The sequence below is a fragment of the Panthera onca genome, chromosome A2, assembly GCF_046562875.1.
Source record: "Panthera onca isolate mPanOnc1 chromosome A2, mPanOnc1 haplotype 2, whole genome shotgun sequence".
In the NCBI taxonomy this organism is placed as follows: Eukaryota; Metazoa; Chordata; class Mammalia; order Carnivora; family Felidae; genus Panthera; species Panthera onca.
Window position 1 is genome coordinate 97,219,402 of NC_138340.1, and position 16,009 is coordinate 97,235,410.

Consider the following 16,009-nt stretch of genomic DNA (forward strand, 5'->3'; position numbering starts at 1 on the left):
CTTCTCTTTCTGGCCCTCCCCCGTTCATGCTCTGTCTCTCTCTGTCTCAAAAATAAATAAACGTTAAAAAAATTAAAAAAAAAATAAACTTTAAGAAAAATTAGGGAAAAAAAACTGTGCCTGGGTGGCTCAGTCAGTAATGCATCCAACTCTTGGTTTCAGCTCAGATCATGTTTCATGAGTTGAAGCCCTGCATCAGGCTCCACACTGATGGTGCAGAGCTTGCTTGAGATTCTCTCTCCCTCTCTCTCTGCCCCTCCCCTGCTTGCTCTCTCCCTCTCTCCCTCTCTCAAAATTTATAAATAAACTTAAAAAATTTAAAGGTGAGTGAGATTTTGGGGGACTGATATAGGGAGGCAGATGGAACATCTTAACCAAAAGCAGGAGAGATAGGTCAGAGCATAGGGAGGACTTGAGGAACAAGCACTCTCAAATGGGGCGGAGATGGGGCTGAATGAGGACTGAAAAAAGGCACAGGATCTGGGCACCAGGGAGTCACCAGTGGCCTTTGAATGGTGCCACTGGAGTTGTTACATGAAACCTAACTGAAACACGAAACATAAAAACACTATTTAAGAATCTGGAAAGATGGTGGGGCACCTGGGTGGCTCAGTTGGTTAAGTGTCCGACTTTGGCTCAGGTCATGATCTCATGGTCCATGAGTTTGAGCCCCGTGTCTTGCTCTGTGCTGACAGCTCAGCCTGGAGCCTGTTTCACATTCTGTGTCTCCCTCTCTCTCTGACCCTCCCCCGTTCATGCTCTGTCTCTCTCTGTCTCAAAAATAAATAAACATTAAAAAATTAAAAAAAAAAGAATCTGGAAAGATGGTGAAGATAATGAGCTGATACCAGAAGAGGAAGTAGGGGAAAGGGAAGATTCCTTAACAAAAAGTTGTTTGAGGCAGTTTTTAGGTTCAGAAAAGATAGAAGTTGAAATGAGAAAGAGAAGTAACAATAGCAAATTAGTGTAGCAAAGAGCAGATGATGGAATCAGGAGTACAAATAGAGGAGTTATCTGGGAAAGGATATGTGATAATTTACCTGTAAGATCTTAGAGAAGAAGGGAAGTGACATACTACAGCTATGAAGAAATTTGAAGCATAATAAAAGAGCTTTTATCATAAGCTCTGATCAGAGGAAGTAGAAAGTGAGCGGACTTCAACTCTGCTGGGCAGCTCTTTAAAATATCAATGCTGGGGGTACCTGGGTGGCTCAGTCCATTAAGCGGCCAACTTCAGCTCAGATCATGATCTCACAGTCTGTGAGTTTGAGCCCCGCATCAGGCTCTGTGCTGACAGCTCAGAACCTGGAATCTGCTTCGGATTCTGTCTCCCTCTTTCTTTGCCGCCCCCCTCTCAAAAATAAATAAATATTAAATTTTAAATAAATATTAAATAAATAATAAATTATAAAATATCAATGCTGAGTTATACTATCAGAGATTCTGATATATGTGGTCTGATGTGGAGCCCAGGCATCAGTATTTTTAAATATTTCCCAATGATCCACCCGGGCTGAGAATCATAACCTAGAGAGAAAGTCTAGGGTGGCCGTATTTACAGGAGGTACAGAAGGTACAGGAGGTTTGAACGCCTGCTGAGATTAAAGAACCATTAAGGAATAACATCTTTTCACTGAAAATCAGGAAAAAGTGGGACTGGAAGAAGATAGAACAACAAAAATGCCATTACCATTTACTAATGCAGTCTTTTGCGTTATTCTCTCCTTTTGTTGATTTCACTCCCCTTACTTATCATGTCCACCTATTTTCCCTTATTTCTGACCAAGCCCCCTGTCTCTGGCTGTTTTGGCTTTCCTTCTCTTTTATCATTTGTTTTCCTTACATCTCCTCCACACTTTTCAACTTTTCCTAATTTTCTGCCCATTAGGTCCTTTCCACCTTCCTCTAGCCAATGTAGCAAGAATAACTTTGGCCAGGCAGGGAACAGAAAACCAGACAGTTTTGATAAATGAGCCAAGCCTGAGCTGACTGCAGAACAGAGCAGGCCCAAAGGACCTAGTACTGCCACAGAGACTCCTAAGAAAGTTGAAGCCGTAGGCAAATGACAGAGCCTCCGTTTTGTTCATTTACTCACAGAGATATCATCTGGAGTTCTCTGGGGACACTACAGTTATGTATACCAGTCTTTGAGTATGAGCAAAATACTGGCAACCAGTCCATGTTATCTTGTGCCAGTGGGTATGAGTGGGAGATTGTACTAATTGGGACTGTTTTAATTACAAGTGAGAGAAAGAAACTTGAAATAGCTTGAGCTAAAAAGAAAAGCATTAAACAGAAATGTCCTAAGAATGCCAAAGACAGATAAGGACTAAAACTGAGCGCTAAGATGTCCTCCAGACTGTCTCTCTCACATTTTCCCCCATTCTGCTGTTTTTTTGTTGTTTTTCGCCCTCCCTGCTGCTTTTCCATCTGAGGGGTGGAAATTATTCTGTGGATCATGGTTCCAGCTAGAGAAAAAGTGTGTGTGTGTGTGTGTGTGTGTGTGTGTGTGTGTGTGTGTGTAGGGGAGGAGGGGGGAGGAAGGGAGGGAAGAGATGAGGGAGGAGGAAGAGGGGGGAAGGAGAGACTGCCCTCATTGTAGCACACTGAGAAATAATCCAATTGATTTAACTGGGGTTACTCGTTGACTTTAGTCCTGGTCATCAACAGCTAAGACACTCAGTTCTTCAATATCGACATGGCTGCCAGGTTTGCGCCCCTCTAAATGAAGGGGGGAGGGGGCATGAATCTGCGCCACCAAATTAAGAATAAATATATCTTAACATCCCTTAGGTAGTTCAACGCATACAATTTCTCTATTTTGAAACAAAACAAATCCTGTCTTTCACAAATCAAGTCAGGACTCACCCTAGAAAAATGCTCTAAGTTTCCTTAAGTGTAAAGAAAATTTCTCTGAAAAATTACATAGGTCGTAAATGTGGACTGGTACCTGATTTCATGTATGCTGCCTGGATGTGAAGTGATGGAAGGCAGAGTGGGTCCTCCAGAAGTGTGCTGCACCTTGCAACTGATGCAGAAGTGAAAAGGAGGGCTATTTAGGGGGCAGTCATGGGTGTGCAAGTTGAACCTTCATGTCACTCTTTCCATTCCATCTACTATTAGCTTTCAGCTTCATGGGGTTTCGCTTACATTTAAAGCATGTATGTGCAAAAGTATTGGTAATGGTGGTAGGAGCAGGAGCGATGACATGGGAAGCTGTTCGTATTTGGAAATTATATTTCTAAATCATATTTAGGAGAAACTGACACTAGACTTTACATCTTTTTTTAAAAACGGAATTGAATTTTGCATTAGAAAGTCTTTTCGTAACTCAAAATTTCTGTTTTGTTTACAGATCTTTAACAATCTCTAACGAGTTCTTTTGCATTGGAGTACCAAAAATGCTATTATTCATAGATGGTTAAGAGCTGTATTGTTTAGCTTAGTATATTTCATTCCACAGAATTTATCACATAAACCACCAGAAAGAATAGAATCTAGTCCTACTTGTGAAACCTCCCTAAAATTACCACAGCGTTCCATGAATATTTGAAAAACCAAACTACTGGGGTGCCTGGGTGGCTCACTCAGTTAAGCGTCAGAATTCAGCTCAGATCATGATCTCACAGTTCAAAAGTTTGAGCCCATGGTGGGGACTCTGTGCTGAAAGCTCAGAGCCTGGAGACTGTTGCAGATTCTGTGTCTCCCTCTCTCCCCAGCCCTCCCCTGCTCATTTCTCTCTCTCTCTCTCTCTCTCTCTCTCTCTCTCTCTCTCTCAAAAATAAGTAAACATTAAAAAAAAGAAGAAGAAAAGAAAACTGCTAACGAGCATTCCCATTGAACATTTCTTGGCCCATGAAGGATAAACAAATTTACTCCTGGGAGAAACTTATTTGACACATACTGACCAGAGCATATAAATAGAAGGTTGTTTGCTTTACACGAGACAGTAAAATGACATTTCATTTGATCTTCCTGTTTTCTTGACCTAATATTGAACACATTAAATTTGTATACATTTCAGTTTAGTTATAATCTATTTCCTCCATACAACTCCCACCACCTCCACTTCAAATTAAATGTAGCATAACTCTCTTGGTGGTTCACCAAATCTATAAATATTGGTGAACATAATTAAATATAATTTTTTAGCTTTATTGAGTTACAACTGATGAAAATTGCATATACTGAATGTGTACTGCTTTATGTTTTGATAAACATTTATGTTGTGAAATGCTTACCACAAAGAAGCTAATGTATCCATAGTTACTGTGTGTGTGTGTGTGTGTGTGTGTGTGTGTGTGTGTGTGTGATGAGAGCACTTAAGATCTACCCTCTTAGCAAATTTCAAGTATACAGTACAATATTGTTAACTATAGTCACCATGTCCTACGTTGTATTCATCTTGAATATATTCATCTTATATACTGAAACGTTGTACCCTTTGTAACAAGCCTTCAATTGTTCTTAGAAACAATTCACTGCAAATGTGCTGGCATAGTTTTACAAAATACATCTAAATGGAAAAGCAGATTATTTCTAATTTACCAGACTAAAATATTCAAGCACTAAAAATCTACAAGTATTCTAAAGCCATACATACGAAAGCAGTATCTGCTCAGTAGTGGCTCCCAAGGCAGGGCAATGGGAGCTTAATAGCCATTAAATCATTTGCCACTTTGGACAATGTGCAGAATTCAAAAGAGATAACAAATGCCTTCTGTGGGAGAAAAATACAAGTGTCAGCATGACTAAAGCACATTCAGTCAATGTTTTATATGCATTATTGTTTGTATGCTCCATAGCAGTCCTAGGAGTTAGGTGCATTTAATAGACAACATTTTGCCTCTGAAGAGTTAAGCAACTGATCCAAGATCATGTACCAAACAAATTGCAGAACTGGAATTTGCACCCAATTCTTGGGGAACCTAAGGCCCGTGTGCTTTTGCTGCATGACTCTGTCTTCCTTTTGGAATTTATAATCTGTAGTTGGGGAAAGAAGACATACATGTGAAACATTTAAGTAATAATGAGAAGCCAGATATGATTTTGTATCAGAATAAGTGGTTGAGAGAGAGAGGGAGAGAGTGTGTGTGTAGTCAGAGTATGTATATAGAGAGAGAAAGAGAGTCAGAGAAAGTAAGTACAACCCAGACAAATGTAATTGAAGAGGTTTTTGTTTCTTATTGCATTTGGTTTAGAGGATCGGCATTTTTTTTCTCAACCTCTATAAAGTTTGCCATCTTTTCTTCTCACATTCTTCCTTATCCATTCACCAGTGACTTCAGCTTTCTGTGAAGGATAAGATAGAAATAGCTCCTTTTTTCTAAGAAGGTGATTTACCTAACGAGTGGTTCATGTTAGGAAAGTTAAGATGCAAAATACCCAGCTCATGGGGCACTTATCTTTCTGTCATTTTGTCCCTCTATTCCTCTCCTCAGCTACCTTAGGAACCTCACATGTCCCTCTTTTCTGGCAAGAGGAAAGCCTGCCCTTCTGTCCAATTTCATTGGCCCTGACAGGGTGAATAGCTAGGAGTACAGAGGAGAAAGAATTAGAGGCATATTTTTGTTCTTGGGTCCAAGGGAATGCTCTAATCCAGCTTTAATGAAATTTCAGTAGATAGTTTGATCACTATCTGACTCTCGAGCCCACTTCTCAATTTGTTCAGGACTCAGACAGGAGAAGTGTGTGATTATTTGGTAACAAGGGACTCCAACATTGAATGGCTGTAGGAAGGTTCTGTCTTCCCTGAAGTCCTCGCTCTGCCATAAAATGCACCCTCCCTTGTAAATTACCGTAACTCGGTAGTGACTTTCCAACTGTCAATGTAACAAGTAAGCTCATGAATTTGTCTGTTATAATGTGGATGGATAGGAGTGACCAGGAAGGAGACGTAGATGCTAGGCCACTTTGCTCCTTGGATCAAGGTGTGTTTATGACCTGTCTTTGGGAAGCAGAAAAAACCCAACCCATGACATTCAAGACAATCACCTGAGGATATGCTAACTTCATGGAGGTATTTTTCTGCTTCCTTCAGTTTATATCAGTTACTGGAATCTCACACAACATATCTTCCTATATTTTATTTTTGTGGTTATTTTACTTCTTTACATGCTTATTTTTCATATTGCTTCTCTCTGATCTTGACTCTTTGTAATTTTGGAAATGACAGTTGGTTCTATTCGTACTTGGTTTGTGATGATTTTAAATGTCTAGTCAACTTCTCTGAATTTAGCTTTGACTTTCAACATCGACCTGTAGGAAATTTAATATATTTTATTTTAAATCAACCTTGGATAAGTCATCATTACCCAAATATTTATTAATTTGATGAATTTTGACAGTTTTTTTTTGTGTTCATAGAGGAAAGTATAAATTACTAACCATGCTCAGTCACTGGTTCTTTGTTAATAAAATAACTAAATTCATAATCAATCTCTTATACAAAATTGGTGTTATACAAGAGCATTTGCATTAAAGACGTTTTGCTCTGAAATGTAATTTTGTATAATCTAGCATTCACGAAGGGGGTAAATAGGTAGCTTTTGCAAAGACCATTTATCAAGGCCTTTGTTTAACAGAGAAAAAAAGAAAGGACATAATTAAATATCAGTGGAAAATGGGACTTCCCCTTTGGGAAATGCACTCATTCAGCCTGACAACCCCCAGAATGTTCAGTAAGGGTCTGCTCTTGTCTGAATGGCAGCGTGTGGAGAAGCTAACGAACACATGATCACGTTGAAGCTCTTTGCTTGGCAGATGTCCCTCATCTCTATCAGCACTTGAGAAGAAAACACTTTTTTTGACCTTTTAAATAGCTAGACTTGGAGAGAAGTTTAGAATTTACATATTTGGCACATTTTTTTCTGAACCCTAAGCCCATGTACTATAAATACACAGTCATAATCCTTACCCTGTCACCTTATTCTAAAATAACAAAAATTGGTTAGTGAGCCCCTTGAGAGAGTGCACATGTCTTAGTCACTTTGTTTGTCATCTTCCCGAGGATGATAGTGCTCAGCACATAAAACAGAGCTCACAACACTACTTGCATTGGGAAATGAATGAATCCTATAAAAAAGAAGAGTAAAAGGAATTTACAAATGTAACTGGGGATAAACGTGTTAACTATTATATAGTATCTGGCTTTTGACAAAAAAAATGTATTAATGAGGGTTTTAAACTGCAATCATTCCTTTTTTTTTTCTTTAAATATTCTGGTATCTCCAGTTTTATACTAACTAGAAGATAGCGCTAAGTGGAGAATTTTCAAAGTGAACATAAAAAGCTTGAAAAAGGCAGGACATAGATAGAATAGAATAAATAGGCCTTGTCGGATTCCTGGAAAAGGGGAGATGCCATTAGCAAAACATTTTAAATGACTGTGAGTTACATATCATAACAATTACTGAGGATGTTGGTGTTATTATGTTATTAAGCAGATTATTTGGCAGAAAGAATATTGCATAATATCAAGACAACTCCCACTGTACCTAACTAATAAATCTAATAGGCTCAAGTATATACTGTGTATAGTGTAGTATTTAAACAGAAATATCTAAGAATATAATATATACATAGGCACTCCTGTTTCCCTTCACACATTATTTAAAAGCCCACATTTGTCTTATAACCGTGTATTATTCTCAATTCTGTTGAAAATAATGTGTCCCTTCACATGGGAGGAGGGTGCCATATGATAAGTTCAAATCTAATAATCACAAAATTGGCATACTGTCTCTAATGCATTAACAGTAAATCAAAGTCCAGGCCATCAATATAAGAAATCTACTGCTTTGAAATCTGGGGACAATTTAGATATAGAGCATTTTTCTTAGAATAACAGTTAATGCTAAAATGAAAATTATGTGCCAATCTTCCAATTCAAGGAGAAAACGAATCATAGAATGTTTCTGCTGAATCCAAGCAGCATCACTTCCATCCACAGCACACGTGTGTGCATCAGTCCTCTTAGATATTGGTGATCAGGCTAGTTAACCTTTCTGGAAAATTAGAGTAACCCTCTGTCCAGGTTTTCCCAAAACCATCTCTAAATATGCTTTATGGACCCAGAATAGTTCCACTTTTATTCCCAAAAGCGTTTCAGTCTAGATAATAAATTAAATAGTTACCCTAGTTCAGTTAAGGCAACAAATAGGAAATTTTATTAATGATGTGGGTTTGTTGCTAATGAGATTTAACTGAGAAAGTTTTAATTAAACAGTAACTTTCCAGGAAGTCAGCTAACATTTTTTTAAATGTTTATTTATATATTTTGAGAGAAAGAGAGAGAGAGCCTGGGAGAGGCAGAGAGAGGGGAGAGAGAGAATCTCAAGCAGGTTCTGCCCTGTCAGCACAGAGCCTGATGCGGGGCTTGATCTCACCAACCCTGAGATCGTGACCTGAGCAGAAACCAAGAGTCAGATGCTTAACCAACCGAGTCACTCAGGTGCCCCACAAGTCAGCTTACTTTTAAAGGGGCAGAAAAATGCTTTTTTATATTTTGCAGCTCTTTTCAGCAGTTGCAATTAAAAAGAAAAGTCCAATTGGGATTAAAAAAAAAAAAAAGTAATCTTGAGAAAGTTCCTGAAGGAGGCTTTGTTTTCTTAAAATAGAACATGCATCTGAGGCATCAGGCTCCTGTTGTATTCTTTCCTACCCAGAGAATGACACTCTACATCAAGTCTTTGGTCATAATTCTGACATAGACATTAGCATATTTTCTATTCATATGTGATTGACTGTTAAGTGTCAGCTATAGAGTGCAAGCTGCCATCCGCGACAAGGTTTGTTTCTCCTGAGTTATAATGTCCACCACAGTGCCAGGAAGCCAGGGAACAAAACCATTATGCATGTGAAATGCTGTCACTGGAGTTGCCTTACAGGTAAAGTATGTTGAACCACGTATAACCAGTTGTTTTCTGGTTCAGTTAACATTTCTAGAAAACCTATTATGTGCCAGGCATTTTGGCACAAAATTTTTGTTTGATAGTAGTAACAACCTGTGAGGTATGTGTTGCTTTTCAGATAGGAAAATAGAGAGACAGAGGGATTAAGTGACTTCCTTAAAGTCACTTAGCTGGTGATTGAGGAAAGGCTGATTCAAACCCTGGCTGATTGATTCAGCATGTGTGCTTTTTCTGTCCCACCCCTGCTTGCACCTCCAGCTCCAATCTGATGTCTGGCTGAGAAGAGTTTTCAGATGGGTAGAAAACCATTTCGTACTAGACTAAAATAAGAATCCCTACATGGAGGTAAAATCGAATATTCCTATTTTACTTAAAAAATCTTCAGCCCTTGCCTTAGAAAAAAAAGTGGGCAGACAGAATCATCCTTATCTTTTTTTCTTCTCCCATCTGCCCTTAACAAATTTTAAAGGCAATTGTACATTTCAGTGGGAAGGCTCTGTATTATTGTACTGCCTCTAGACAGACTTACTACCTTCTCCATTTCATTTATTTCTTGAAGCTGTAAACTGGCTAAGTTCTTCAGCCTTTTCAACTTCAAAACAGAAAAGTTGGCTCTGAAATTAAAGAGTACCAGGAATCCAAAAGAGAGCAGGAAAATTGGAGATTCTTTTTATTTAGCTCTGAAGGATCAATGAACCATTTGGTTGTGGAGATACCTGAAGTATAGTTCACAGATATCCCAAAAGTTCTGGGCTGCTTGTAGTCACAGCTGCCACAGATTTCCAAACTTCTTCACATGTGAGCGGAAAGACTGTCCATACTAGGAACAAGAGCATCCAGGGTTCTTAGAGACTCCACAGTCTCACTGCTGTCCCAAAGCCTGCCATTTCAGAAGGCCTGCTGTGCTGGTCAGCAGGCTTGAGCAAGTCCTTCTTGGATCCTGTCCACTGATGGTCCCTGCAACGCTGCCTGACGACTAAAGCTCAAACTTCCCATTGTCTCTAGTGAGGTTCTGGGGGCTTCAGCACCCTGTAGCTCTCTGAACTACAAAGGAACACCTCATTCCCATCATACCAGAACTAGCTCAGGGTAAGCCATTTTAGCAAAATAGATTTTCGGTCTTGATTACTGGACCTGGCCTGTGAGGGAAGTGGGCACAGCAAGAGAGTGATTTCCTATGCGTATAAAGCCACCCATTGTAAACAGCTGGTGACATGACTGTGAGGAATTCAGCAGTAAGAGTAAGGACACAGAGAGATGAAGGCAGTCTTCAGACTTCCCAGGCACACCTCAGTACCTGGCATTTGAGCCCTGTGATGGGGAGACTGAAATGCAAGAGCAGTGAACAGGGAGATGCTATTTGTTTGCTTACTTGTTTGTTTTCAGCAAGACTGCTCTGCTGATTGCCACAAACTTCTCAATTGTTTCTGGAGGCTGAGGGTTGAGGGTACCTGTGTATTCTGTATCGTGACTATGGTGGTAGATACAAGACTCTAAGCATTTGTCAAAAGTCACAGAGTTCTGCACCACAAAGAATGACAATTTGTATTCCATAAATATTCTTGAGCTTTGTTCTAAGATGCATTAAAGCTACTTGAAAACAAAACAGAAGGGGTGCCTGGGTGGCTCAGTTGGTTAAGTGGCCGACTTCGGCTCAGGTCATGATTTCACGGTCCGTGAGTTTGAGCCCCGCGTCGGGCTCTGTGCTGACAGCTCAGAGCCTGGAGCCTGTTTCAGATTCTGTGTCTCCCTCTCTCTGACCTCCCCCGTTCATGCTCTGTCTCTCTCTGTCTCAAAAATAAATAAACGTTAAAAAAAATTAAAAAAAAAAGAAAAGAAAACAGAAGAATGGATTATACAGTATGTAAAATGTTTTTTTAAGTCAATCAGGATGTGGGAAGAACCTCAAATGGGTGTGTGTGTGTGTGTGTGTGTGTGTGTGTGTGTGTGTGTGTAGAGAGAGAGAGAGAGAGAGAGAGAGAGAGGGAGACCTCTTCCTTAGAAAAGTAGACCAATTAATAAATGAGAAAGTAATGAAGGAAACAGAGAATCACCATTAGAATACCAGCAAATTATTGCAGGCAGGATCCACTGATGGTTACTAAAATTAGTGGGTGAAAGTTTGAGGAGAAAGGCAACATTTGCATTTGAAAGTACCTCTTCCAAAATATGTATTAACTACGAAGTGGAAAATAATATCTTTAGAGTGAAGAAACCTGGCAGGCACAACTTTTACAAAGTGATCAAAGTTACCGTAATCCATGATGGGATACGTCGACATCACATACTCCCTAATATGATGTACTGAGAGACACATCGTATCGGTTGTATTCTTGCCAAAAATACATAACCTCAATCTGATCACAAGAAAACATCAAACAAAACCAAACTTATAGACATTCTACAGAATAACTGATGAGTACTCTTCAGAAGTGTCAATTTCTGCACATGACACAAGTCAAAGGAGATTATAGAAATAGGACAACTAAATGCAACATGAAATCCTAAAGAGGATCCTGGAACAGAAAAAGGACATGACTAGGAAAATTGGAATAGTATTGTACCAATGTCGATCTCTTAGTTTAGATCATTGTACTATGGTTATTAACCATATTAAGAGCAAGGTATTAACATGAAGTGAAGCTATGTGAAGCATTAAAGGTAGCCCTCTGTGCTATTTCTGCTACTTCTCTGTAAGTCTAAAACTCTTTCAAACCAAAAACTTGAAAAAACTAAAACAAAATGTCCCAGAATATTAAGAGCAGTTGTCTTTGGAAGGTGAAAATATAGGTGATTTTTATTTTTTCCTTCACACTTTTCTGTTTTCTAAAATCTCTATACAGGGGCATGTATATTCAGAAAAGGCAGGTTATCATTTTTATTTTTGGTCAGGAAATTATGTGTGGCTTTGTGAAAAAATTAACATTTTTATTTGAAAAAGGGAATGCAAACATTTTTTAAAAAATTTTTCAATGTTTATTTTTTTGAGAGAGAGATGGAGCATGAATTGAGGAGAGGCAAAGAGAGAGGGAGACACAGAATTCTGAGCAGTCAGCACAGAGCTGGACATGGGGCTCCAACTCATGAACTACGAGATAATGACCTGGACACTTAATGGACTGAGCCACCCAGGCGCCCCAGAAATGCAAGCATTTTTGTGTCACATGTTAGAAAGTATCTGCAAGCTTTAATAGCAAAGGTGACCCAGCTTTTGATAGGAGAGATTACATGCCAATTAATGCTGTCTTTGTATAGATACTTAAATTGTCATTCAGTCATCTTTTTGTTCTGATTATGAGCAGGCTCTTACCATACTGGAAAGCTGAAATGATCCCAGATAGAAGGAACAAGGGTGGAAAATGCCATTGTCTTTTGAATAGTTGAAGAATGTCCTGATACTACCTTTTAATATTATGCTCAACCATAGCGCCATATATTGATTTTCAATTTTCAAAGTATTATGAGTCTACAAAATATACTTGTTAAAAAAAAACAACTTACATCTTTCTTGGATGATTTGGAAGTCACTGTAGGATTTCACAGTGCCTCCGAGTCATTGTTTTGACATGTGATTATATAATTCTGTGGCTGTGCTAGATGGAACTGAAAGGAAGCCTGTTCCTTCTGGACAAATGCCAAGGAATAGCTGAAATGAGCAGAAACAGGCTTCTGCTAGTATCAGTACTTGGAACCTGAAGGGTCCGTGTGAAAAAATCTACATCGTAGTTTCTAAGCTATTCAAAAAATGTGTTTAAAGTTTAAGTAAAATACAGTTTTAGAAGAGCTGCAGAAAAACTGAGCAGAGAATTAGTGGATTAATGGAAGGCTTATATTATTTCATAGAAAACCCAAATCACTCTTTTGTCCTTGCTCTTTCCTACCCCCTCCCATCCAGATCATCTTTCACATTGTGAAGAAAGGATGTTAAGCCTTCACTTTCAAAACTGGAGCAAAGAAGGTATGACAGGATTATTTTGAGAGCTTTACTAAGCAGGATACATTTGAAAGGAATCTACTCATGGTACATGTACATATATATGTATATGTGTATATATATATGTGTATATATATATATATATATATATATATAAAGGTATATAATATTCACATTAAGTGGTAGAATGACAATTCAAACATAAGAATGTTTTGATGCTATCAGCTTTATTTCTTTACTAGTCAAGCTGAGTGTAGGCAAGATCTCTGAACTATGGTTTTCTGGGTAACTCTAAAAGAAGAATTTTCATTTTTATTGTATTTAAAGCAATAGGAATTAGCTTAGCATTGCAATGCTTTTTTTGTTCCTGTTTTATCTCATTTCAATCATTTGTGGTTAATAAAAGTGGGCACTTGGATACTTCAGTCTGGTTTCCTGCAGATCTTTGTTAAAGGGTCATAACATGGGATAAGTTCACTGTTCCCAAAGTTTTTGGCATCAAAGTCAATAAAGCATTTCTCCTTGACAATGACTTAGAATCTGCTTTAATGTGTAAAGTAGGATAGTGTCTGGGATATTTCTGGTCTTCAATACATGTTTGTCTTCATACATTTGAATTTTATGTGTGATGAATCAGGAGACTATTGCCTGGTCCTTGACAGGAGTACTTGATCAAAATGTTGCATGGACTTAGTGATGGAGCTGTGCTATTGCATTGTTGAAAGATGATTTTATTTGGATGGTCTGTGATTGTCTATTTCCCTCAGAGCAATTTTTCAGTAAAGTTAATAAGACGTGTAAAATATACAAACCCCTCAAGGGGCATTAAGGTGAAAACTTTTATTTTTTTTTTAATTTTTTAAATGTTTATTTATTTTTGATAGAAAGGGAGAGAGAGAGAGAGAGCATGCACAAGTGGGTAAGGGGCAGAGAGAGAGGGAGACACAGAATCCGAAGCAGGCTCCAGGCTCTGAGCTATCTGCACAGACGCTGGACTCAAACTCATGAACTGTGAGATCATAACCTGAGCTGAAGTCAGACACTTAACCCACTGAGCTCCCCAGGCGCCTCTAGGCTGAAAGATATAAGCAATATATTTGTTTGGTTCATACTGGGTAATTTAGCAACCTTGGCTACTACTCTCTGAGATCCAGTAACTGAACTTGAATGTTACTTGGACTAAAAGGAATATATCATTAGAATATTTATTTTGGTGGAAAGTCAATACAGACAATTAACCTACTAATTAAATTGTAGACAGGTAAGTGCCAGTCTCATTTTTATTCGAATGTTGTAGAATTGATGACCTGTTCCAAGATTACATATTCTTAGGTAACTGTATTCAAGATTACTTTTTTCCTCCTCTTGGAAAATGTCTCAGGCACTTAGGCTTAAATGATTGTATTCACACTAACAGTGAAGTTCCCCAAAGGCTCTCATCGGTTTCTATTTTACTTATTATATTTGCTTCCTTTGAAACTCATTACAACTGTTAGCACATGTTCCAGTGAAGTGTTAGTCTGCAAAGCAGAAGGACAGAGTAGTGATAAGAGTGTGAGTAGGCTGGGGCGGGTGTGGCTGGTGAAGCTTAAGTGCTGTATTTTCTGTACGTGCTTTTTATTGAGTCGGCCTCTACACCATTGCACTTGATATTTCCTCTGCTCAGCTGGTCTTTCCTCCAAGCTCATCCACATCCTCCCAATCACAGGGTCTCAGAGAAGCCTCTCTGACCATCCCATCTAAAGTGGCCTCCTCGGTAACTCTCATTCTTATTTATTTCTTTATCAAAATATGTTTGTTTTGTTTATCTGTGGATTTAGCTTCTCTCTTACCTGCTTTGTGCTTCATTGTAACCTTAATGCCTAGCAAAGCACATGGCATATGGAGAGCCTTATTAAATATTTCACAGAAGGAGTGAAGGAATGATTCCTGCAACAGTTCTGTGATATAGATAAAAGTGTCCCCAGTTCAGAGGAAAGGAAATGGGGCCACAAAGAAAACATGACTAGCCACACAGCTAAAAATAGAAAAGCTAAAATGTAAACCTAAGTATTTCTGACTCAAACTTTTCTTGCCTCATCAAAACTTCAGTGGGTTGGCTTTTTAAGACCTTTGAGTAAATTACATTCTTAAATGTGTCATATCGTTGGTCTTTGTGAAGGCAATTGTTCTTGTATATTAACTTTATATAAGCTGCACAGCCCCTGAAAAATAATGAATGCTTAAATGGGCTAACATAGCACGTATATTCTAAACAATAAAGGTGTAATTAAATTGGCTTCTAGCATTTTTCCCCCTAAGAACATTTAGTGTTTTTAGTGGCAATCTTGATATTCCCATTCAGACGTTTAGGGCCCCTCTACAGCTAGGGTATTTTATCCTTTCTCTAGTTACTTCCTTCAAACCACAATGGGTTTTCAATCAAACAGAAAAAAAATACCTATAGCATAGTTTTTCTGCACTGACTTCATTACTAAATTGGGCAAACCTGAATGAGGGGAAAAGCAGCATTACCTAATGAATAAACAAGTGTATTTTGAAGAAATTACACATTCCAATCAATATGGGGTTTTAAAATCTGGTTTTAAATTCTAGGTTTTTGCATGTTACCCACTTAAAAATCTGCTTAGTAATATATTTCATGAAGCAGATAGGTATAATCAGATATCAAATTTCATTAGCCTTCTGTCTTGTAGCATTTTCACAGATATATGAATATTCATTATTCAGTGAATGTGTAATGAAGTGAATATTTTCCTTGCGAAGCTCAAAGGAATAGCTGATATATATATATATATATATATATATATATATATATTATATATATGATATTTTATATATATATATGTATATATATATATATATATATTATATATATAATGCTGCTCACCAAATATTTCCCTTTACTTCTAGGCACATAGGAAGATTTCTCTTCTGCCTTCCGTGGTTGGGTGGTCATGAGATGAGCTTTGCCAGTGAAATATGAACAGAATGCTACATGTCCCTTTAGATACTTTAAAACAAACAAACAAACTTGCTGTTAACTCTATTTCTTTTCAGTAACGTTCTCATGACAAAAACGATTGACAAGCAAACATGGCTGAGTTGGAGTCTAGGTAGTGATGTGAGCAAACACACTTGATTTAAAGGGAACCTGGCCTAC